Source organism: Durio zibethinus, chromosome 8 (genome assembly GCF_047325235.1).
Source record: "Durio zibethinus cultivar Kanyao isolate XHJ-2024 chromosome 8, ASM4732523v1, whole genome shotgun sequence".
Lineage (NCBI taxonomy): Eukaryota > Viridiplantae > Streptophyta > Magnoliopsida > Malvales > Malvaceae > Durio > Durio zibethinus.
The window spans coordinates 2,982,993-3,003,511 of NC_143169.1; the positions used below are offsets into that span (position 1 = coordinate 2,982,993).

Here is a 20,519-nt window from a genome sequence, read left to right on the forward strand (position 1 = left end):
CTCGTGCGTGGCTCGACGTGTCACACATGAGCCCCCATCCCAAAGATTACGTGCTACGTCAAAAAAAGGGGGTTCATTGATTTCTCGTCCCGTCATCGATTAATCGTTGCGAACAGTAATCGATGAGTAAATGATTAAGTATGCAGCAATTACGATGGATGGATATGAAAAACTAAAAAAAATGTGGGGTGTTACAAACGGCAATCAACGAACAAGCCCAAATGCCTATACAAAAATAAACGACGGACGAATACCGAAAATTAAGAAAAAGATGAGTGCAACATGAGGAGTTCCCAGGAAGTCACCAATTCTAGTACTACTCTTGCCCAAGGAGGTCACCCATCCTAGTACTATTCTCACCCAAGCATGCTTTACTACGGAGTTCTAATCGGATCCGATGCCTTAGTGCTGGAATGATCGCACCCGTCACTTTTTATGCAAATTATGTATGCAACCCTTCTTTTCCCGTGCGTTTTTGATGTGTCACACGTGAGCCCCCATCCAAAAGATTACACGGTACCCCAAGAAAAAGGGTTAATCAATTTTTGATCCGTCATCAATTAATCGCTACGAACGATAATCGGTGAGAAAATGATTAAGTATGCAGTAATTACGATGGACGGATAGGAAAAACTAAAAAGAACGTGGGGTACTACGAACGACAATCAACGAACAAGCCCAAGTGCCTATACAAAAATAAATGACGGACGAATATCAAAAATTAAAAAAAAAAGAGGAGTGCAACATGAGGACTTTCTAAGAGGTCACCCATCCTAGTACTACTCTCGCCCAAGCATGCTTAACTGTGAAGTTCTGATGGGATCCTATGCTTTAGTACTAGTATGATTGCACCCGTCACATCTTGCGTAAATTATGTATCCGACCCTTCTTTTTTCGTGCGTTGCTCCCCCATTCAAAAGATTACGTGCTACGCCAAGAAAAGGGGATTCATCGATGTCTCGACCCGTCATCGTCTAATCACCGCAAACGATAATCGATGAGCAAACGATTCAGTATACAGTAATTACGACAGACGGATACAAAAAACTAAAAAGAACGAGAAGTGCAACACGAGGACTTCCCAGGAGGTCACCCATCATAGTACTTCTCTTGCCCAAGCACGCTTAACCACGAAGTTCTGATAGGATCCAATGCTTTAGTGCTGGTATGATCAAACCCGTTACTTTTTGTGCAAATTATTTATCCGACCCTTTCTTTCTCGTGCGTTGCTCGACGTGTCACACGTGAGCCCCGTCCAAAAGATTACGCGCTGTGCCAAGAAAAGGGGGTTCATCGATTTCTCAACCCGTCATCGATTAATCACCGCGAACGGTAATCGGCGAGCAAACGATTAAGTATGCAGTAATTACGACGGACGGATACCAAAAACTAAAAAGAACGTGAGGTGCTGCGAACGACAATCAACGAACAAGCCCAAGTGCCTACACGGCAATAAACGACGGAAGAATACCGAAAATTAAAAAGAACGAGGAATCCAACACGAGGACTTCCCAGGAGGTCACCCATCCTAGTACTACTCTCGCCCAAGCACGCTTAACTGCGGAGTTCTGATGGGATCCGGTGCTTTAGTGCTGGTATGATCGCACCCGTCACTTCATGTGCAAATTATGTATCCGACCCTTCCTTTCACGTGGATTGACAAGCGAGCCCCCGTCCAAAAGATTACGCAATACGCAAAGAAAAGAGGGTTCATCAATTTTTCAATCCATCATCGATTAATCACCGCGAACGGTAATCGGTGACCAAACGATTAAGTATGCAGTAATTACGACGGAAGGATACCAAAAACTAAAAAGAGCATGGGATGTTGCGAACGGCAATCAACGAACAAGCCCAAGTGCCTATACGGTAATAAACGATGGACGAATACCGAAAATTAAAAAGAACGAGAAGTGCAACACGAGGACTTCCTAGGAGGTCACCTATCTTAGTACTACTCTTGCCCAAGCACGTTTAACTACGGAGTTCTGATGGGATTCGATGTTTTAGTGCTGGTATGATTGAACCCGTCACTTCTTGCATAAATTATGTATCCGACCCTTCTTTTCTCGTGTGTTGCTCGACATGACACACGCGAGCCCCCATCCAAAAGATTACGCAATACGCCAACAAGAGGGGGTTCATCGATTTCTCAACCCGTCATCGATTAATCGCTGCAAACGGTAATCGACGAGCAAACAATTAAGTATGCAGTAATTACGACGGACGGATACCAAAAACCAAAAATAACGTAAGTTGTTACGAACGGCAATCAACGAACAAGCCCAAGTGCCTATACGGTAATAAACGATGGATGAATACCAAAAATTAAAAAGAACAAGGAGTGTAACACGAGGACTTCCCAGGAGGTCAGGTGGTCACCCATCCTAGTACTACTCTCGTCCAAGCATGTTTAACTGCGGTGTTCTGATGGGATTCGATGCTTTAGTGCTGGTATGATCGCACCCATCACTTCTTATGCAAATTATGTATCCGACCCTTCCTTTCCCGTGCGTTGCTCGACGTGTCACACGCGAGCCCCCGTCCAAAAGATTACGCAATACGCCAAGAAGAGGGGGTTCATCGATTTCTCGACCCGTCATCGATTAATCACCGCGAACGGTAATCGGCGAGCAAATGATTAAGTATGCAGTAATTGCGACGGACAGATACCAAAAACTAAAAAGAACGTGGGGTGCTGCGAACGACATTCAACGAAGAAGCCCAAGTGCCTATATGGCAATAAACGACGGACGAATATCGAAAATTAAAAAGAACGAGTAGTGCAACACGAAGACTTCCCATGAGGTCACCCATCCTAGTACTACTCTCACCCAAGCACGTTTAACTGCGGAGTTCTAATAGGATCCGGTGCTTTAGTGCTGGTATGATCGAACTCATCACTTTTTGCGTAAATTATGTATCCGACCCTTCCTTTCCCGTGCGTTGCTCGACGTGTCACACGCGAGCCCCCGTCCAAAAGATTACGCAATACGCCAAGAAGAGAGGGATCATCGATTTTTCAACCCGCCATCGATTAATCACCGCGAACGGTAATCGACGAACAAACGATTAAGTTCGAACAAGTCCAACTGCCTATATGGTAATAAACGGTGGACGAATACCAAAAATTAAAAAGAACGAAGAGTGCAACACAAGGAGTTCCCAGGAGATCACCCATCTTAGCACTACTCTCGTCCAATCACGCTTAACTGCAAAGTTTTGATTGGATCCGGTGCTTTAGTGCTAGTACGATAGCACCTATCACTTCTTGCACAAATTATGTATCCGACCATTCTTTTCCCGCGCATTGCTCGACGTGTCACACGCGAGCCCCTGTCCAAAAGATTACGCAATACGCCAAGAAAAAGGGGTTCATCGATTTCTCAACCCGTCATCGATTAATCATCGCGAACGGTAATCTGTGAGCAAACGATTAAGTATGCAGTAGTTACGATGGACGGATACCAAAAACTAAAAAAAATGTGGGGTGCTGCGAACGGCAATCAACGAACAAGCCCAAGTGCCTATACGATAATAAACGACGGACGAATATCAAAAATTAAAAAAACAAGGAGTGCAACACGAGGAGTTCCCAAGAGGTCACCCTTTTTAGTACCACTCTCGCCCAAGGACGCTTAACTGCGAAATTCTAATGGGATCCGGTGTTTTAGTGTTGGTATGATTGCACCCGTCAATTCTTGCGCAAATTATGTATCCGACCCATCCTTTCCCGTGCGTTGCTCGACGTGTCACACGCGAGCTCCCATGCAAGAGATTACGCAATACGCCAAGAAGAGGGGGTTCATCAATTTCTAAACCTGTCATCGATTAATTGACGTGAACGGTAATCAACGGGCAAACGATTAAGTATGCAGTAATTACGACGGACGGATACCATAAACTAAAAAGAACGTGGGGTGCTGTGAACGGTAGTTAACGAACAAGCCCAAGTGCTTATACGGTAATAAACGACGGACAAATACCGAAAATTAAAAAGAATGAGGAGTGCAACACGAGGACATCCCAAGAGGTCACCCATCCTAGTACTACTCTCGCCCAAGCACGCTTAAGTGCAGAGTTCTGATGGGATCCCGGGCTTTGGTGCAGGTATGATCGCACCCGTCACTTCTTGCGCAAATTATGTATCCGACCCTTCCTTTCCCGTGCGTTGTTCGACGTGTCACACGCGAGTCCCCGCCCAAAAGATTACGCAATACGCCAAAAAGAGGGGGTTCATCGATTTCTCAACCCGTCATCGATTAATCACCACGAACGGTAAATAACGAACAAGCCCAAGTGCCTATACGGCAATAAACGATGGACGAATACCGAAAATTAAAAAGAACGAAGAGTGCAACACGAGGACTTCCCAGGAGGTCACCCATCCTAGGGCTACTTTTGCCCAAGCATGTTTAACTGCGGAGTTTTGATCGGATCCGGTGCTTTAGTGCTGGTATGATTGCACCCGTCACTTCTTGCGCAAATTATGTATCCGACCCTTTCTTTTTAGTGCGTCGCTCGACGTGTCACACGCGAGCCCCCGTCCAAAAGATTACGCAATACGCCAATAAGAGGGGGTTCATCGATTTCTTAACCCGTCATCGATTAATCGCCGCGAACGGTAATCGGCGAGCAAAGGATTAAGTATGCAGAAATTGCGACGGATGGATACCAAAAACTAAAAAGAACGTGAGGTGCTGCGAACGGCAAATAACGAACAAGCCCAAGTGCCTATACGGCAATAAACGACGGACGAATACCAAAAATTAAAAAGAACGAGGAGTGCAACACGAGGACTTCCCAGGAGGTCACCCATCCTAGTGCTACTTTCACACAAGCACGCTTAACTGCGAAGTTCTGATTGGATCCGATGCTTTAGTGCTGGTATGATCGCACCCGTCACTTCTTGCGCAAATTATGTATCCGACCCTTCCTTTCCCGTGCGTTGCTCGACGTGTCACACGCGAGCCCCCGTCCAAAAGATTACGCAGTACGCCAAGAAGAGGGGGTTCATCGATTTCTCAACCCGTCATCGATTAATCGCCGCGAACGGTAATCGGCGAGCAAACGATTAAGTATGCAGTAATTACGACGGACGGATACCAAAAACTAAAAAGAACGTGAGGTGCTGCGAACGGCAATCAACGAACAAGCCCAAGTGCCTGCACGGCAATAAACGACGGAAGAATACTGAAAATTAAAAAGAACGAGGAGTGCAACACGAGGACTTCCCAGGAGGTCACCCATCCTAGTACTACTCTCGCCCAAGCACGCTTAACTGCGGAGTTCTGATGGGATTCGGTGCTTTAGTGCTGGTATGATCGCACCCGTCACTTCTTGCGCAAATTATGTATCCGACCCTTCCTTTCTCGTGCGTTGCTCGACGTGTCACACGCGAGCCCCCGTCCAAAAGATTACGCAGTACGCCAAGAAGAGGGGGTTCATCGATTTCTCCACCCGTCATCGATTAATCGCCGCGAACGGTAATCGGCGAGCAAACGATTAAGTATGCAGTAATTACGACGGACGGATACCAAAAACTAAAAAGAACGTGAGGTGCTGCGAACGGCAATCAACGAACAAGCCCAAGTGCCTGCACGGCAATAAACGACGGAAGAATACCGAAAATTAAAAAGAACGAGGAGTGCAACACGAGGACTTCCCAGGAGGTCACCCATCCTAGTACTACTCTCGCCCAAGCACGCTTAACTGCGGACTTCTGATGGGATCCGATGCTTTAGTGCTGGTATGATCGCACCCGTCACTTCTTGCGCAAATTACGTATCCGACCCTTCCTTTCCCGTGCGTTGCTCGACGTGTCACACGCGAGCCCCCGTCCAAAAGATTACGCAATACGCCAAGAAGAGGGGGTTCATCGATTTCTCGACCCGTCATCGATTAATCGCCGCGAACGGTAATCGGCGAGCAAACGATTTAGTATGCAGTAATTGCGACGGACGGATACCAAAAACTAAAAAGAACGTGAGGTGCTGCGAACGGCAATCAACGAACAAGCCCAAGTGCCTGCACGGCAATAAACGACGGAAGAATACCGAAAATTAAAAAGAACGAGGAGTGCAACACGAGGACTTCCCAGGAGGTCACCCATCCTAGTACTACTCTCGCCCAAGCACGCTTAACTGCGGAGTTCTGATGGGATCCGGTGCTTTAGTGCTGGTATGATCGCACCCGTCACTTCTTGCGCAAATTATGTATCCGACCCTTCCTTTCCCGTGCGTTGCTCGACGTGTCACACGCGAACCCCCGTCCAAAAGATTACGCAATACGCCAAGAAGAGGGGGTTCATCGATTTCTCGACCCGTCATCGATTAATCGCCGCGAACGGTAATCGGCGAGCAAACGATTAAGTATGCAGTAATTGCGACGAACGGATACCAAAAACTAAAAAGAACGTGAGGTGCTGCGAACGGCAATCAACGAACAAGCCCAAGTGCCTGCACGGCAATAAACGACGAAAGAATACCGAAAATTAAAAAGAACGAGGAGTGCAACACGAGGACTTCCCAGGAGGTCACCCATCCTAGTACTACTCTCGCCCAAGCACGCTTAACTGCGGAGTTCTGATGGGATCCGGTGCTTTAGTGCTGGTATGATCGCACCCGTCACTTCTCGCGCAAATTATGTATCCGACCCTTCCTTTCCCGTGCGTTGCTCGACGTGTCACACGCGAGCCCCCGTCCAAAAGATTACGCAATACGCCAAGAAGAGGGGGTTCATCGATTTCTCGACCCGTCATCGATTAATCGCCGCGAACGGTAATCGGCGAGCAAACGATTAAGTATGCAGTAATTGCGACGGACGGATACCAAAAACTAAAAAGAACGTGAGGTGCTGCGAACGGCAATCAACGAACAAGCCCAAGTGCCTGCACGGCAATAAACGACGGAAGAATACCGAAAATTAAAAAGAACGAGGAGTGCAACACGAGGACTTCCCAGGAGGTCACCCATCCTAGTACTACTCTCGCCTAAGCACGCTTAACTGCGGAGTTCTGATGGGATCCGGTGCTTTAGTGCTGGTATGATCGCACCCGTCACTTCTCGCGCAAATTATGCATCCGACCCTTCCTTTCCCGTGCGTTGCTCGACGTGTCACACGCGAGCCCCCGTCCAAAAGATTACGCAATACGCCAAGAAGAGGGGGTTCATCGATTTCTCAACCCGTCATCGATTAATCGCCGCGAACGGTAATCGGCGAGCAAACGATTAAGTATGCAGTAATTGCGACGGACGGATACCAAAAACTAAAAAGAACGTGAGGTGCTGCGAACGGCAATCAACGAACAAGCCCAAGTGCCTGCACGGCAATAAACGACGGAAGAATACCGAAAATTAAAAAGAACGAGGAGTGCAACACGAGGACTTCCCAGGAGGTCACCCATCCTAGTACTACTCTCGCCCAAGCACGCTTAACTGCGGAGTTCTGATGGGATCCGGTGCTTTAGTGCTGGTATGATCGCACCCGTCACTTCTCGCGCAAATTATGCATCCGACCCTTCCTTTCCCGTGCGTTGCTCGACGTGTCACACGCGAGCCCCCGTCCAAAAGATTACGCAATACGCCAAGAAGAGGGGGTTCATCGATTTCTCAACCCGTCATCGATTAATCGCCGCGAACGGTAATCGGCGAGCAAACGATTAAGTATGCAGTAATTGCGACGGACGGATACCAAAAACTAAAAAGAACGTGAGGTGCTGCGAACGGCAATCAACGAACAAGCCCAAGTGCCTGCACGGCAATAAACGACGGAAGAATACCGAAAATTAAAAAGAACGAGGAGTGCAACACGAGGACTTCCCAGGAGGTCACCCATCCTAGTACTACTCTCGCCCAAGCACGCTTAACTGCGGAGTTCTGATGGGATCCGGTGCTTTAGTGCTGGTATGATCGCACCCGTCACTTCTCGCGCAAATTATGTATCCGACCCTTCCTTTCCCGTGCGTTGCTCGACGTGTCACACGCGAGCCCCCGTCCAAAAGATTACTCAATACGCCAAGAAGAGGGGGTTCATCGATTTCTCAACCCGTCATCGATTAATCGCCGCGAACGGTAATCGGCGAGCAAACGATTAAGTATGCAGTAATTGCGACGGACGGATACCAAAAACTAAAAAGAACGTGAGGTGCTGCGAACGGCAATCAACGAACAAGCCCAAGTGCCTGCACGGCAATAAACGACGGAAGAATACCGAAAATTAAAAAGAACGAGGAGTGCAACACGAGGACTTCCCAGGAGGTCACCCATCCTAGTACTACTCTCGCCCAAGCACGCTTAACTGCGGAGTTCTGATGGGATCCGGTGCTTTAGTGCTGGTATGATCGCACCCGTCACTTCTCGCGCAAATTATGTATCCGACCCTTCCTTTCCCGTGCGTTGCTCGACGTGTCACACGCGAGCCCCCGTCCAAAAGATTACGCAATACGCCAAGAAGAGGGGGTTCATCGATTTCTCAACCCGTCATCGATTAATCGCCGCGAACGGTAATCGGCGAGCAAACGATTAAGTATGCAGTAATTGCGACGGACGGATACCAAAAACTAAAAAGAACGTGAGGTGCTGCGAACGGCAATCAACGAACAAGCCCAAGTGCCTGCACGGCAATAAACGACGGAAGAATACCGAAAATTAAAAAGAACGAGGAGTGCAACACGAGGACTTCCCAGGAGGTCACCCATCCTAGTACTACTCTCGCCCAAGCACGCTTAACTGCGGAGTTCTGATGGGATCCGGTGCTTTAGTGCTGGTATGATCGCACCCGTCACTTCTCGCGCAAATTATGTATCCGACCCTTCCTTTCCCGTGCGTTGCTCGACGTGTCACACGCGAGCCCCCGTCCAAAAGATTACGCAATACGCCAAGAAGAGGGGGTTCATCGATTTCTCAACCCGTCATCGATTAATCGCCGCGAACGGTAATCGGCGAGCAAACGATTAAGTATGCAGTAATTGCGACGGACGGATACCAAAAACTAAAAAGAACGTGAGGTGCTGCGAACGGCAATCAACGAACAAGCCCAAGTGCCTGCACGGCAATAAACGACGGAAGAATACCGAAAATTAAAAAGAACGAGGAGTGCAACACGAGGACTTCCCAGGAGGTCACCCATCCTAGTACTACTCTCGCCCAAGCACGCTTAACTGCGGAGTTCTGATGGGATCCGGTGCTTTAGTGCTGGTATGATCGCACCCGTCACTTCTCGCGCAAATTATGTATCCGACCCTTCCTTTCCCGTGCGTTGCTCGACGTGTCACACGCGAGCCCCCGTCCAAAAGATTACGCAATACGCCAAGAAGAGGGGGTTCATCGATTTCTCAACCCGTCATCGATTAATCGCCGCGAACGGTAATCGGCGAGCAAACGATTAAGTATGCAGTAATTGCGACGGACGGATACCAAAAACTAAAAAGAACGTGAGGTGCTGCGAACGGCAATCAACGAACAAGCCCAAGTGCCTGCACGGCAATAAACGACGGAAGAATACCGAAAATTAAAAAGAACGAGGAGTGCAACACGAGGACTTCCCAGGAGGTCACCCATCCTAGTACTACTCTCGCCCAAGCACGCTTAACTGCGGAGTTCTGATGGGATCCGGTGCTTTAGTGCTGGTATGATCGCACCCGTCACTTCTCGCGCAAATTATGTATCCGACCCTTCCTTTCCCGTGCGTTGCTCGACGTGTCACACGCGAGCCCCCGTCCAAAAGATTACGCAATACGCCAAGAAGAGGGGGTTCATCGATTTCTCAACCCGTCATCGATTAATCGCCGCGAACGGTAATCGGCGAGCAAACGATTAAGTATGCAGTAATTGCGACGGACGGATACCAAAAACTAAAAAGAACGTGAGGTGCTGCGAACGGCAATCAACGAACAAGCCCAAGTGCCTGCACGGCAATAAACGACGGAAGAATACCGAAAATTAAAAAGAACGAGGAGTGCAACACGAGGACTTCCCAGGAGGTCACCCATCCTAGTACTACTCTCGCCCAAGCACGCTTAACTGCGGAGTTCTGATGGGATCCGGTGCTTTAGTGCTGGTATGATCGCACCCGTCACTTCTCGCGCAAATTATGTATCCGACCCTTCCTTTCCCGTGCGTTGCTCGACGTGTCACACGCGAGCCCCCGTCCAAAAGATTACGCAATACGCCAAGAAGAGGGGGTTCATCGATTTCTCAACCCGTCATCGATTAATCGCCGCGAACGGTAATCGGCGAGCAAACGATTAAGTATGCAGTAATTGCGACGGACGGATACCAAAAACTAAAAAGAACGTGAGGTGCTGCGAACGGCAATCAACGAACAAGCCCAAGTGCCTGCACGGCAATAAACGACGGAAGAATACCGAAAATTAAAAAGAACGAGGAGTGCAACACGAGGACTTCCCAGGAGGTCACCCATCCTAGTACTACTCTCGCCCAAGCACGCTTAACTGCGGAGTTCTGATGGGATCCGGTGCTTTAGTGCTGGTATGATCGCACCCGTCACTTCTCGCGCAAATTATGTATCCGACCCTTCCTTTCCCGTGCGTTGCTCGACGTGTCACACGCGAGCCCCCGTCCAAAAGATTACGCAATACGCCAAGAAGAGGGGGTTCATCGATTTCTCAACCCGTCATCGATTAATCGCCGCGAACGGTAATCGGCGAGCAAACGATTAAGTATGCAGTAATTGCGACGGACGGATACCAAAAACTAAAAAGAACGTGAGGTGCTGCGAACGGCAATCAACGAACAAGCCCAAGTGCCTGCACGGCAATAAACGACGGAAGAATACCGAAAATTAAAAAGAACGAGGAGTGCAACACGAGGACTTCCCAGGAGGTCACCCATCCTAGTACTACTCTCGCCCAAGCACGCTTAACTGCGGAGTTCTGATGGGATCCGGTGCTTTAGTGCTGGTATGATCGCACCCGTCACTTCTCGCGCAAATTATGTATCCGACCCTTCCTTTCCCGTGCGTTGCTCGACGTGTCACACGCGAGCCCCCGTCCAAAAGATTACGCAATACGCCAAGAAGAGGGGGTTCATCGATTTCTCAACCCGTCATCGATTAATCGCCGCGAACGGTAATCGGCGAGCAAACGATTAAGTATGCAGTAATTGCGACGGACGGATACCAAAAACTAAAAAGAACGTGAGGTGCTGCGAACGGCAATCAACGAACAAGCCCAAGTGCCTGCACGGCAATAAACGACGGAAGAATACCGAAAATTAAAAAGAACGAGGAGTGCAACACGAGGACTTCCCAGGAGGTCACCCATCCTAGTACTACTCTCGCCCAAGCACGCTTAACTGCGGAGTTCTGATGGGATCCGGTGCTTTAGTGCTGGTATGATCGCACCCGTCACTTCTCGCGCAAATTATGTATCCGACCCTTCCTTTCCCGTGCGTTGCTCGACGTGTCACACGCGAGCCCCCGTCCAAAAGATTACGCAATACGCCAAGAAGAGGGGGTTCATCGATTTCTCAACCCGTCATCGATTAATCGCCGCGAACGGTAATCGGCGAGCAAACGATTAAGTATGCAGTAATTGCGACGGACGGATACCAAAAACTAAAAAGAACGTGAGGTGCTGCGAACGGCAATCAACGAACAAGCCCAAGTGCCTGCACGGCAATAAACGACGGAAGAATACCGAAAATTAAAAAGAACGAGGAGTGCAACACGAGGACTTCCCAGGAGGTCACCCATCCTAGTACTACTCTCGCCCAAGCACGCTTAACTGCGGAGTTCTGATGGGATCCGGTGCTTTAGTGCTGGTATGATCGCACCCGTCACTTCTCGCGCAAATTATGTATCCGACCCTTCCTTTCCCGTGCGTTGCTCGACGTGTCACACGCGAGCCCCCGTCCAAAAGATTACGCAATACGCCAAGAAGAGGGGGTTCATCGATTTCTCAACCCGTCATCGATTAATCGCCGCGAACGGTAATCGGCGAGCAAACGATTAAGTATGCAGTAATTGCGACGGACGGATACCAAAAACTAAAAAGAACGTGAGGTGCTGCGAACGGCAATCAACGAACAAGCCCAAGTGCCTGCACGGCAATAAACGACGGAAGAATACCGAAAATTAAAAAGAACGAGGAGTGCAACACGAGGACTTCCCAGGAGGTCACCCATCCTAGTACTACTCTCGCCCAAGCACGCTTAACTGCGGAGTTCTGATGGGATCCGGTGCTTTAGTGCTGGTATGATCGCACCCGTCACTTCTCGCGCAAATTATGTATCCGACCCTTCCTTTCCCGTGCGTTGCTCGACGTGTCACACGCGAGCCCCCGTCCAAAAGATTACGCAATACGCCAAGAAGAGGGGGTTCATCGATTTCTCAACCCGTCATCGATTAATCGCCGCGAACGGTAATCGGCGAGCAAACGATTAAGTATGCAGTAATTGCGACGGACGGATACCAAAAACTAAAAAGAACGTGAGGTGCTGCGAACGGCAATCAACGAACAAGCCCAAGTGCCTGCACGGCAATAAACGACGGAAGAATACCGAAAATTAAAAAGAACGAGGAGTGCAACACGAGGACTTCCCAGGAGGTCACCCATCCTAGTACTACTCTCGCCCAAGCACGCTTAACTGCGGAGTTCTGATGGGATCCGGTGCTTTAGTGCTGGTATGATCGCACCCGTCACTTCTCGCGCAAATTATGTATCCGACCCTTCCTTTCCCGTGCGTTGCTCGACGTGTCACACGCGAGCCCCCGTCCAAAAGATTACGCAATACGCCAAGAAGAGGGGGTTCATCGATTTCTCAACCCGTCATCGATTAATCGCCGCGAACGGTAATCGGCGAGCAAACGATTAAGTATGCAGTAATTGCGACGGACGGATACCAAAAACTAAAAAGAACGTGAGGTGCTGCGAACGGCAATCAACGAACAAGCCCAAGTGCCTGCACGGCAATAAACGACGGAAGAATACCGAAAATTAAAAAGAACGAGGAGTGCAACACGAGGACTTCCCAGGAGGTCACCCATCCTAGTACTACTCTCGCCCAAGCACGCTTAACTGCGGAGTTCTGATGGGATCCGGTGCTTTAGTGCTGGTATGATCGCACCCGTCACTTCTCGCGCAAATTATGTATCCGACCCTTCCTTTCCCGTGCGTTGCTCGACGTGTCACACGCGAGCCCCCGTCCAAAAGATTACGCAATACGCCAAGAAGAGGGGGTTCATCGATTTCTCAACCCGTCATCGATTAATCGCCGCGAACGATAATCGGCGAGCAAACGATTAAGTATGCAGTAATTGCGACGGACGGATACCAAAAACTAAAAAGAACGTGAGGTGCTGCGAACGGCAATCAACGAACAAGCCCAAGTGCCTGCACGGCAATAAACGACGGAAGAATACCGAAAATTAAAAAGAACGAGGAGTGCAACACGAGGACTTCCCAGGAGGTCACCCATCCTAGTACTACTCTCGCCCAAGCACGCTTAACTGCGGAGTTCTGATGGGATCCGGTGCTTTAGTGCTGGTATGATCGCACCCGTCACTTCTCGCGCAAATTATGTATCCGACCCTTCCTTTCCCGTGCGTTGCTCGACGTGTCACACGCGAGCCCCCGTCCAAAAGATTACTCAATACGCCAAGAAGAGGGGGTTCATCGATTTCTCAACCCGTCATCGATTAATCGCCGCGAACGGTAATCGGCGAGCAAACGATTAAGTATGCAGTAATTGCGACGGACGGATACCAAAAACTAAAAAGAACGTGAGGTGCTGCGAACGGCAATCAACGAACAAGCCCAAGTGCCTGCACGGCAATAAACGACGGAAGAATACCGAAAATTAAAAAGAACGAGGAGTGCAACACGAGGACTTCCCAGGAGGTCACCCATCCTAGTACTACTCTCGCCCAAGCACGCTTAACTGCGGAGTTCTGATGGGATCCGGTGCTTTAGTGCTGGTATGATCGCACCCGTCACTTCTCGCGCAAATTATGTATCCGACCCTTCCTTTCCCGTGCGTTGCTCGACGTGTCACACGCGAGCCCCCGTCCAAAAGATTACGCAATACGCCAAGAAGAGGGGGTTCATCGATTTCTCAACCCGTCATCGATTAATCGCCGCGAACGGTAATCGGCGAGCAAACGATTAAGTATGCAGTAATTGCGACGGACGGATACCAAAAACTAAAAAGAACGTGAGGTGCTGCGAACGGCAATCAACGAACAAGCCCAAGTGCCTGCACGGCAATAAACGACGGAAGAATACCGAAAATTAAAAAGAACGAGGAGTGCAACACGAGGACTTCCCAGGAGGTCACCCATCCTAGTACTACTCTCGCCCAAGCACGCTTAACTGCGGAGTTCTGATGGGATCCGGTGCTTTAGTGCTGGTATGATCGCACCCGTCACTTCTCGCGCAAATTATGTATCCGACCCTTCCTTTCCCGTGCGTTGCTCGACGTGTCACACGCGAGCCCCCGTCCAAAAGATTACGCAATACGCCAAGAAGAGGGGGTTCATCGATTTCTCAACCCGTCATCGATTAATCGCCGCGAACGGTAATCAGCGAGCAAACGATTAAGTATGCAGTAATTGCGACGGACGGATACCAAAAACTAAAAAGAACGTGAGGTGCTGCGAACGGCAATCAACGAACAAGCCCAAGTGCCTGCACGGCAATAAACGACGGAAGAATACCGAAAATTAAAAAGAACGAGGAGTGCAACACGAGGACTTCCCAGGAGGTCACCCATCCTAGTACTACTCTCGCCCAAGCACGCTTAACTGCGGAGTTCTGATGGGATCCGGTGCTTTAGTGCTGGTATGATCGCACCCGTCACTTCTCGCGCAAATTATGTATCCGACCCTTCCTTTCCCGTGCGTTGCTCGACGTGTCACACGCGAGCCCCCGTCCAAAAGATTACGCAATACGCCAAGAAGAGGGGGTTCATCGATTTCTCAACCCGTCATCGATTAATCGCCGCGAACGGTAATCGGCGAGCAAACGATTAAGTATGCAGTAATTGCGACGGACGGATACCAAAAACTAAAAAGAACGTGAGGTGCTGCGAACGGCAATCAACGAACAAGCCCAAGTGCCTGCACGGCAATAAACGACGGAAGAATACCGAAAATTAAAAAGAACGAGGAGTGCAACACGAGGACTTCCCAGGAGGTCACCCATCCTAGTACTACTCTCGCCCAAGCACGCTTAACTGCGGAGTTCTGATGGGATCCGGTGCTTTAGTGCTGGTATGATCGCACCCGTCACTTCTCGCGCAAATTATGTATCCGACCCTTCCTTTCCCGTGCGTTGCTCGACGTGTCACACGCGAGCCCCCGTCCAAAAGATTACGCAATACGCCAAGAAGAGGGGGTTCATCGATTTCTCAACCCGTCATCGATTAATCGCCGCGAACGGTAATCGGCGAGCAAACGATTAAGTATGCAGTAATTGCGACGGACGGATACCAAAAACTAAAAAGAACGTGAGGTGCTGCGAACGGCAATCAACGAACAAGCCCAAGTGCCTGCACGGCAATAAACGACGGAAGAATACCGAAAATTAAAAAGAACGAGGAGTGCAACACGAGGACTTCCCAGGAGGTCACCCATCCTAGTACTACTCTCGCCCAAGCACGCTTAACTGCGGAGTTCTGATGGGATCCGGTGCTTTAGTGCTGGTATGATCGCACCCGTCACTTCTCGCGCAAATTATGTATCCGACCCTTCCTTTCCCGTGCGTTGCTCGACGTGTCACACGCGAGCCCCCGTCCAAAAGATTACGCAATACGCCAAGAAGAGGGGGTTCATCGATTTCTCAACCCGTCATCGATTAATCGCCGCGAACGATAATCGGCGAGCAAACGATTAAGTATGCAGTAATTGCGACGGACGGATACCAAAAACTAAAAAGAACGTGAGGTGCTGCGAACGGCAATCAACGAACAAGCCCAAGTGCCTGCACGGCAATAAACGACGGAAGAATACCGAAAATTAAAAAGAACGAGGAGTGCAACACGAGGACTTCCCAGGAGGTCACCCATCCTAGTACTACTCTCGCCCAAGCACGCTTAACTGCGGAGTTCTGATGGGATCCGGTGCTTTAGTGCTGGTATGATCGCACCCGTCACTTCTCGCGCAAATTATGTATCCGACCCTTCCTTTCCCGTGCGTTGCTCGACGTGTCACACGCGAGCCCCCGTCCAAAAGATTACTCAATACGCCAAGAAGAGGGGGTTCATCGATTTCTCAACCCGTCATCGATTAATCGCCGCGAACGGTAATCGGCGAGCAAACGATTAAGTATGCAGTAATTGCGACGGACGGATACCAAAAACTAAAAAGAACGTGAGGTGCTGCGAACGGCAATCAACGAACAAGCCCAAGTGCCTGCACGGCAATAAACGACGGAAGAATACCGAAAATTAAAAAGAACGAGGAGTGCAACACGAGGACTTCCCAGGAGGTCACCCATCCTAGTACTACTCTCGCCCAAGCACGCTTAACTGCGGAGTTCTGATGGGATCCGGTGCTTTAGTGCTGGTATGATCGCACCCGTCACTTCTCGCGCAAATTATGTATCCGACCCTTCCTTTCCCGTGCGTTGCTCGACGTGTCACACGCGAGCCCCCGTCCAAAAGATTACGCAATACGCCAAGAAGAGGGGGTTCATCGATTTCTCAACCCGTCATCGATTAATCGCCGCGAACGGTAATCGGCGAGCAAACGATTAAGTATGCAGTAATTGCGACGGACGGATACCAAAAACTAAAAAGAACGTGAGGTGCTGCGAACGGCAATCAACGAACAAGCCCAAGTGCCTGCACGGCAATAAACGACGGAAGAATACCGAAAATTAAAAAGAACGAGGAGTGCAACACGAGGACTTCCCAGGAGGTCACCCATCCTAGTACTACTCTCGCCCAAGCACGCTTAACTGCGGAGTTCTGATGGGATCCGGTGCTTTAGTGCTGGTATGATCGCACCCGTCACTTCTCGCGCAAATTATGTATCCGACCCTTCCTTTCCCGTGCGTTGCTCGACGTGTCACACGCGAGCCCCCGTCCAAAAGATTACGCAATACGCCAAGAAGAGGGGGTTCATCGATTTCTCAACCCGTCATCGATTAATCGCCGCGAACGGTAATCGGCGAGCAAACGATTAAGTATGCAGTAATTGCGACGGACGGATACCAAAAACTAAAAAGAACGTGAGGTGCTGCGAACGGCAATCAACGAACAAGCCCAAGTGCCTGCACGGCAATAAACGACGGAAGAATACCGAAAATTAAAAAAAACGAGGAGTGCAACACGAGGACTTCCCAGGAGGTCACCCATCCTAGTACTACTCTCGCCCAAGCACGCTTAACTGCGGAGTTCTGATGGGATCCGGTGCTTTAGTGCTGGTATGATCGCACCCGTAACTTCTTGCGCAAATTATGTATCCGACCCTTCCTTTCCCGTGCGTTGCTCGACGTGTCACACGCGAGCCCCCGTCCAAAAGATTACGCAATACGCCAAGAAGAGGGGGTTCATCGATTTCTCAACCCGTCATTGATTAATCGCCGCGAACGGTAATCGGCGAGCAAACGATTAAGTATGCAGTAATTGCGACGGACGGATACCAAAAACTAAAAAGAACGTGAGGTGCTGCGAACGGCAATCAACGAACAAGCCCAAGTGCCTGCACGGCAATAAACGACGGAAGAATACCGAAAATTAAAAAGAACGAGGAGTGCAACACGAGGACTTCCCAGGAGGTCACCCATCCTAGTACTACTCTCGCCCAAGCACGCTTAACTGCGGAGTTCTGATGGGATCCGGTGCTTTAGTGCTGGTATGATCGCACCCGTCACTTCTTGCGCAAATTATGTATCCGACCCTTCCTTTCCCGTGCGTTGCTCGACGTGTCACACGCGAGCCCCCGTCCAAAAGATTACGCAATACGCCAAGAAGAGGGGGTTCATCGATTTCTCAACCCGTCATCGATTAATCGCCGCGAACGGTAATCGGCGAGCAAACGATTAAGTATGCAGTAATTGCGACGGACGGATACCAAAAACTAAAAAGAACGTGAGGTGCTGCGAACGGCAATCAACGAACAAGCCCAAGTGCCTGCACGGCAATAAACGACGGAAGAATACCGAAAATTAAAAAGAACGAGGAGTGCAACACGAGGACTTCCCAGGAGGTCACCCATCCTAGTACTACTCTCGCCCAAGCACGCTTAACTGCGGAGTTCCGATGGGATCCGGTGCTTTAGTGCTGGTATGATCGCACCCGTCACTTATTGCGCAAATTATGTATCCGACCCTTCCTTTCCCGTGCGTTGCTCGACGTGTCACACGCGAGCCCCCGTCCAAAAGATTACGCAATACGCCAAGAAGAGGGGGTTCATCGATTTCTCAACCCGTCATCGATTAATCGCCGCGAACGGTAATCGGCGAGCAAACGATTAAGTATGCAGTAATTGCGACGGACGGATACCAAAAACTAAAAAGAACGTGAGGTGCTGCGAACGGCAATCAACGAACAAGCCCAAGTGCCTGCACGGCAATAAACGACGGAAGAATACCGAAAATTAAAAAGAACGAGGAGTGCAACACGAGGACTTCCCAGGAGGTCACCCATCCTAGTACTACTCTCGCCCAAGCACGCTTAACTGCGGAGTTCCGATGGGATCCGGTGCTTTAGTGCTGGTATGATCGCACCCGTCACTTCTTGCGCAAATTATGTATCCGACCCTTCCTTTCCCGTGCGTTGCTCGACGTGTCACACGCGAGCCCCCGTCCAAAAGATTACGCAATACGCCAAGAAGAGGGGGTTCATCGATTTCTCAACCCGTCATCGATTAATCGCCGCGAACGGTAATCGGCGAGCAAACGATTAAGTATGCAGTAATTACGACGGACGGATACCAAAAACTAAAAAGAACGTGAGGTGCTGCGAACGGCAATCAACGAACAAGCCCAAGTGCCTGCACGGCAATAAACGACGGAAGAATACCGAAAATTAAAAAAAACGAGGAGTGCAACACGAGGACTTCCCAGGAGGTCACCCATCCTAGTACTACTCTCGCCCAAGCACGCTTAACTGCGGAGTTCTGATGGGATCCGGTGCTTTAGTGCTGGTATGATCGCACCCGTCACTTCTTGCGCAAATTATGTATCCGACCCTTCCTTTCCCGTGCGTTGCTCGACGTGTCACACGCGAGCCCCCGTCCAAAAGATTACGCAATACGCCAAGAAGAGGGGGTTCATCGATTTCTCAACCCGTCATCGATTAATCGCCGCGAACGGTAATCGGCGAGCAAACGATTAAGTATGCAGTAATTACGACGGACGGATACCAAAAACTAAAAAGAACGTGAGGTGCTGCGAACGGCAATCAACGAACAAGCCCAAGTGCCTGCACGGCAATAAACGACGGAAGAATACCGAAAATTAAAAAGAACGAGGAGTGCAACACGAGGACTTCCCAGGAGGTCACCCATCCTAGTACTACTCTCGCCCAAGCACGCTTAACTGCGGAGTTCCGATGGGATCCGGTGCTTTAGTGCTGGTATGATCGCACCCGTCACTTCTTGCGCAAATTATGTATCCGACCCTTCCTTTCCCGTGCGTTGCTCGACGTGTCACACGCGAGCCCCCGTCCAAAAGATTACGCAATACGCCAAGAAGAGGGGGTTCATCGATTTCTCAACCCGTCATCGATTAATCGCCGCGAACGGTAATCGGCGAGCAAACGATTAAGTATGCAGTAATTGCGACGGACGGATACCAAAAACTAAAAAGAACGTGAGGTGCTGCGAACGGCAATCAACGAACAAGCCCAAGTGCCTGCACGGCAATAAACGACGGAAGAATACCGAAAATTAAAAAGAACGAGGAGTGCAACACGAGGACTTCCCAGGAGGTCACCCATCCTAGTACTACTCTCGCCCAAGCACGCTTAACTGCGGAGTTCCGATGGGATCCGGTGCTTTAGTGCTGGTATGATCGCACCCGTCACTTCTTGCGCAAATTATGTATCCGACCCTTCCTTTCCCGTGCGTTGCTCGACGTGTCACACGCGAGCCCCCGTCCAAAAGATTACGCAATACGCCAAGAAGAGGGGGTTCATCGATTTCTCAACCCGTCATCGATTAATCGCCGCGAACGGTAATCGGCGAGCAAACGATTAAGTATGCAGTAATTACGACGGACGGATACCAAAAACTAAAAAGAACGTGAGGTGCTGCGAACGGCAATCAACGAACAAGCCCAAGTGCCTGCACGGCAATAAACGACGGAAGAATACCGAAAATTAAAAAAAACGAGGAGTGCAACACGAGGACTTCCCAGGAGGTCACCCATCCTAGTACTACTCTCGCCCAAGCACGCTTAACTGCGGAGTTCTGATGGGATCCGGTGCTTTAGTGCTGGTATGATCCCACCCGTCACTTCTTGTGCAAATTATGTATCCGACCCTTCCTTTCCCGTGCGTTGCTCGACGTGTCACACGCGAGCCCCCGTCCAAAAGATTACGCAATACGCCAAG

General features: G+C 49.8%; 37 non-coding genes and 8 pseudogenes across 37 annotated transcripts; all 45 read right to left on the minus strand.

The window, feature by feature from the left end:
- Positions 1 to 735: 735 nt before the first annotated feature.
- LOC149516997 (5S ribosomal RNA) lies at positions 736 to 854 on the minus strand (annotated as a pseudogene).
- Positions 855 to 1,060: 206 nt separating this feature from the next.
- On the minus strand, positions 1,061 to 1,179 carry LOC149516998 (5S ribosomal RNA; annotated as a pseudogene).
- Positions 1,180 to 1,490: 311 nt separating this feature from the next.
- LOC149516999 (5S ribosomal RNA) lies at positions 1,491 to 1,609 on the minus strand. Its single transcript, XR_016344322.1, has one exon. It is a non-coding gene; the product is annotated as a 5S ribosomal RNA (ribosomal RNA).
- Positions 1,610 to 1,910: 301 nt separating this feature from the next.
- Positions 1,911 to 2,029, minus strand: LOC149517000 (5S ribosomal RNA; annotated as a pseudogene).
- A 751-nt stretch (positions 2,030 to 2,780) lies between these two features.
- Positions 2,781 to 2,899, minus strand: LOC149517001 (5S ribosomal RNA; annotated as a pseudogene).
- Positions 2,900 to 3,574: 675 nt separating this feature from the next.
- Positions 3,575 to 3,693, minus strand: LOC149517002 (5S ribosomal RNA; annotated as a pseudogene).
- Positions 3,694 to 4,005: 312 nt separating this feature from the next.
- LOC149517003 (5S ribosomal RNA) lies at positions 4,006 to 4,124 on the minus strand (annotated as a pseudogene).
- A 227-nt stretch (positions 4,125 to 4,351) lies between these two features.
- LOC149517004 (5S ribosomal RNA) lies at positions 4,352 to 4,470 on the minus strand (annotated as a pseudogene).
- Positions 4,471 to 4,782: 312 nt separating this feature from the next.
- LOC149517005 (5S ribosomal RNA) lies at positions 4,783 to 4,901 on the minus strand (annotated as a pseudogene).
- A 312-nt stretch (positions 4,902 to 5,213) lies between these two features.
- On the minus strand, positions 5,214 to 5,332 carry LOC149517006 (5S ribosomal RNA). The gene has a single exon (XR_016344308.1). It is a non-coding gene; the product is annotated as a 5S ribosomal RNA (ribosomal RNA).
- Positions 5,333 to 5,644: 312 nt separating this feature from the next.
- LOC149517007 (5S ribosomal RNA) lies at positions 5,645 to 5,763 on the minus strand. Its single transcript, XR_016344323.1, has one exon. It is a non-coding gene; the product is annotated as a 5S ribosomal RNA (ribosomal RNA).
- A 312-nt stretch (positions 5,764 to 6,075) lies between these two features.
- On the minus strand, positions 6,076 to 6,194 carry LOC149517008 (5S ribosomal RNA). The gene has a single exon (XR_016344438.1). It is a non-coding gene; the product is annotated as a 5S ribosomal RNA (ribosomal RNA).
- A 312-nt stretch (positions 6,195 to 6,506) lies between these two features.
- On the minus strand, positions 6,507 to 6,625 carry LOC149517009 (5S ribosomal RNA). Its single transcript, XR_016344439.1, has one exon. It is a non-coding gene; the product is annotated as a 5S ribosomal RNA (ribosomal RNA).
- A 312-nt stretch (positions 6,626 to 6,937) lies between these two features.
- LOC149517010 (5S ribosomal RNA) lies at positions 6,938 to 7,056 on the minus strand. The gene has a single exon (XR_016344299.1). It is a non-coding gene; the product is annotated as a 5S ribosomal RNA (ribosomal RNA).
- Positions 7,057 to 7,368: 312 nt separating this feature from the next.
- Positions 7,369 to 7,487, minus strand: LOC149517011 (5S ribosomal RNA). The gene has a single exon (XR_016344440.1). It is a non-coding gene; the product is annotated as a 5S ribosomal RNA (ribosomal RNA).
- A 312-nt stretch (positions 7,488 to 7,799) lies between these two features.
- LOC149517012 (5S ribosomal RNA) lies at positions 7,800 to 7,918 on the minus strand. The gene has a single exon (XR_016344441.1). It is a non-coding gene; the product is annotated as a 5S ribosomal RNA (ribosomal RNA).
- A 312-nt stretch (positions 7,919 to 8,230) lies between these two features.
- Positions 8,231 to 8,349, minus strand: LOC149517013 (5S ribosomal RNA). The gene has a single exon (XR_016344442.1). It is a non-coding gene; the product is annotated as a 5S ribosomal RNA (ribosomal RNA).
- A 312-nt stretch (positions 8,350 to 8,661) lies between these two features.
- On the minus strand, positions 8,662 to 8,780 carry LOC149517014 (5S ribosomal RNA). Its single transcript, XR_016344443.1, has one exon. It is a non-coding gene; the product is annotated as a 5S ribosomal RNA (ribosomal RNA).
- A 312-nt stretch (positions 8,781 to 9,092) lies between these two features.
- Positions 9,093 to 9,211, minus strand: LOC149517015 (5S ribosomal RNA). The gene has a single exon (XR_016344445.1). It is a non-coding gene; the product is annotated as a 5S ribosomal RNA (ribosomal RNA).
- Positions 9,212 to 9,523: 312 nt separating this feature from the next.
- LOC149517016 (5S ribosomal RNA) lies at positions 9,524 to 9,642 on the minus strand. The gene has a single exon (XR_016344446.1). It is a non-coding gene; the product is annotated as a 5S ribosomal RNA (ribosomal RNA).
- A 312-nt stretch (positions 9,643 to 9,954) lies between these two features.
- LOC149517017 (5S ribosomal RNA) lies at positions 9,955 to 10,073 on the minus strand. The gene has a single exon (XR_016344447.1). It is a non-coding gene; the product is annotated as a 5S ribosomal RNA (ribosomal RNA).
- A 312-nt stretch (positions 10,074 to 10,385) lies between these two features.
- On the minus strand, positions 10,386 to 10,504 carry LOC149517018 (5S ribosomal RNA). Its single transcript, XR_016344448.1, has one exon. It is a non-coding gene; the product is annotated as a 5S ribosomal RNA (ribosomal RNA).
- A 312-nt stretch (positions 10,505 to 10,816) lies between these two features.
- On the minus strand, positions 10,817 to 10,935 carry LOC149517019 (5S ribosomal RNA). Its single transcript, XR_016344449.1, has one exon. It is a non-coding gene; the product is annotated as a 5S ribosomal RNA (ribosomal RNA).
- Positions 10,936 to 11,247: 312 nt separating this feature from the next.
- Positions 11,248 to 11,366, minus strand: LOC149517020 (5S ribosomal RNA). Its single transcript, XR_016344450.1, has one exon. It is a non-coding gene; the product is annotated as a 5S ribosomal RNA (ribosomal RNA).
- Positions 11,367 to 11,678: 312 nt separating this feature from the next.
- On the minus strand, positions 11,679 to 11,797 carry LOC149517021 (5S ribosomal RNA). The gene has a single exon (XR_016344451.1). It is a non-coding gene; the product is annotated as a 5S ribosomal RNA (ribosomal RNA).
- A 312-nt stretch (positions 11,798 to 12,109) lies between these two features.
- On the minus strand, positions 12,110 to 12,228 carry LOC149517022 (5S ribosomal RNA). The gene has a single exon (XR_016344452.1). It is a non-coding gene; the product is annotated as a 5S ribosomal RNA (ribosomal RNA).
- A 312-nt stretch (positions 12,229 to 12,540) lies between these two features.
- Positions 12,541 to 12,659, minus strand: LOC149517023 (5S ribosomal RNA). The gene has a single exon (XR_016344453.1). It is a non-coding gene; the product is annotated as a 5S ribosomal RNA (ribosomal RNA).
- A 312-nt stretch (positions 12,660 to 12,971) lies between these two features.
- Positions 12,972 to 13,090, minus strand: LOC149517024 (5S ribosomal RNA). Its single transcript, XR_016344454.1, has one exon. It is a non-coding gene; the product is annotated as a 5S ribosomal RNA (ribosomal RNA).
- Positions 13,091 to 13,402: 312 nt separating this feature from the next.
- LOC149517025 (5S ribosomal RNA) lies at positions 13,403 to 13,521 on the minus strand. Its single transcript, XR_016344456.1, has one exon. It is a non-coding gene; the product is annotated as a 5S ribosomal RNA (ribosomal RNA).
- A 312-nt stretch (positions 13,522 to 13,833) lies between these two features.
- Positions 13,834 to 13,952, minus strand: LOC149517026 (5S ribosomal RNA). The gene has a single exon (XR_016344457.1). It is a non-coding gene; the product is annotated as a 5S ribosomal RNA (ribosomal RNA).
- A 312-nt stretch (positions 13,953 to 14,264) lies between these two features.
- On the minus strand, positions 14,265 to 14,383 carry LOC149517027 (5S ribosomal RNA). Its single transcript, XR_016344458.1, has one exon. It is a non-coding gene; the product is annotated as a 5S ribosomal RNA (ribosomal RNA).
- Positions 14,384 to 14,695: 312 nt separating this feature from the next.
- On the minus strand, positions 14,696 to 14,814 carry LOC149517028 (5S ribosomal RNA). The gene has a single exon (XR_016344459.1). It is a non-coding gene; the product is annotated as a 5S ribosomal RNA (ribosomal RNA).
- A 312-nt stretch (positions 14,815 to 15,126) lies between these two features.
- LOC149517029 (5S ribosomal RNA) lies at positions 15,127 to 15,245 on the minus strand. The gene has a single exon (XR_016344460.1). It is a non-coding gene; the product is annotated as a 5S ribosomal RNA (ribosomal RNA).
- Positions 15,246 to 15,557: 312 nt separating this feature from the next.
- On the minus strand, positions 15,558 to 15,676 carry LOC149517030 (5S ribosomal RNA). The gene has a single exon (XR_016344461.1). It is a non-coding gene; the product is annotated as a 5S ribosomal RNA (ribosomal RNA).
- A 312-nt stretch (positions 15,677 to 15,988) lies between these two features.
- On the minus strand, positions 15,989 to 16,107 carry LOC149517031 (5S ribosomal RNA). Its single transcript, XR_016344462.1, has one exon. It is a non-coding gene; the product is annotated as a 5S ribosomal RNA (ribosomal RNA).
- A 312-nt stretch (positions 16,108 to 16,419) lies between these two features.
- On the minus strand, positions 16,420 to 16,538 carry LOC149517032 (5S ribosomal RNA). The gene has a single exon (XR_016344463.1). It is a non-coding gene; the product is annotated as a 5S ribosomal RNA (ribosomal RNA).
- A 312-nt stretch (positions 16,539 to 16,850) lies between these two features.
- LOC149517033 (5S ribosomal RNA) lies at positions 16,851 to 16,969 on the minus strand. The gene has a single exon (XR_016344464.1). It is a non-coding gene; the product is annotated as a 5S ribosomal RNA (ribosomal RNA).
- A 312-nt stretch (positions 16,970 to 17,281) lies between these two features.
- LOC149517034 (5S ribosomal RNA) lies at positions 17,282 to 17,400 on the minus strand. Its single transcript, XR_016344465.1, has one exon. It is a non-coding gene; the product is annotated as a 5S ribosomal RNA (ribosomal RNA).
- Positions 17,401 to 17,712: 312 nt separating this feature from the next.
- On the minus strand, positions 17,713 to 17,831 carry LOC149517035 (5S ribosomal RNA). The gene has a single exon (XR_016344467.1). It is a non-coding gene; the product is annotated as a 5S ribosomal RNA (ribosomal RNA).
- Positions 17,832 to 18,143: 312 nt separating this feature from the next.
- LOC149517036 (5S ribosomal RNA) lies at positions 18,144 to 18,262 on the minus strand. The gene has a single exon (XR_016344839.1). It is a non-coding gene; the product is annotated as a 5S ribosomal RNA (ribosomal RNA).
- Positions 18,263 to 18,574: 312 nt separating this feature from the next.
- On the minus strand, positions 18,575 to 18,693 carry LOC149517037 (5S ribosomal RNA). The gene has a single exon (XR_016344840.1). It is a non-coding gene; the product is annotated as a 5S ribosomal RNA (ribosomal RNA).
- Positions 18,694 to 19,005: 312 nt separating this feature from the next.
- On the minus strand, positions 19,006 to 19,124 carry LOC149517038 (5S ribosomal RNA). Its single transcript, XR_016344468.1, has one exon. It is a non-coding gene; the product is annotated as a 5S ribosomal RNA (ribosomal RNA).
- Positions 19,125 to 19,436: 312 nt separating this feature from the next.
- Positions 19,437 to 19,555, minus strand: LOC149517039 (5S ribosomal RNA). The gene has a single exon (XR_016344841.1). It is a non-coding gene; the product is annotated as a 5S ribosomal RNA (ribosomal RNA).
- Positions 19,556 to 19,867: 312 nt separating this feature from the next.
- LOC149517040 (5S ribosomal RNA) lies at positions 19,868 to 19,986 on the minus strand. The gene has a single exon (XR_016344842.1). It is a non-coding gene; the product is annotated as a 5S ribosomal RNA (ribosomal RNA).
- A 312-nt stretch (positions 19,987 to 20,298) lies between these two features.
- LOC149517041 (5S ribosomal RNA) lies at positions 20,299 to 20,417 on the minus strand. Its single transcript, XR_016344313.1, has one exon. It is a non-coding gene; the product is annotated as a 5S ribosomal RNA (ribosomal RNA).
- Positions 20,418 to 20,519: the final 102 nt, after the last annotated feature.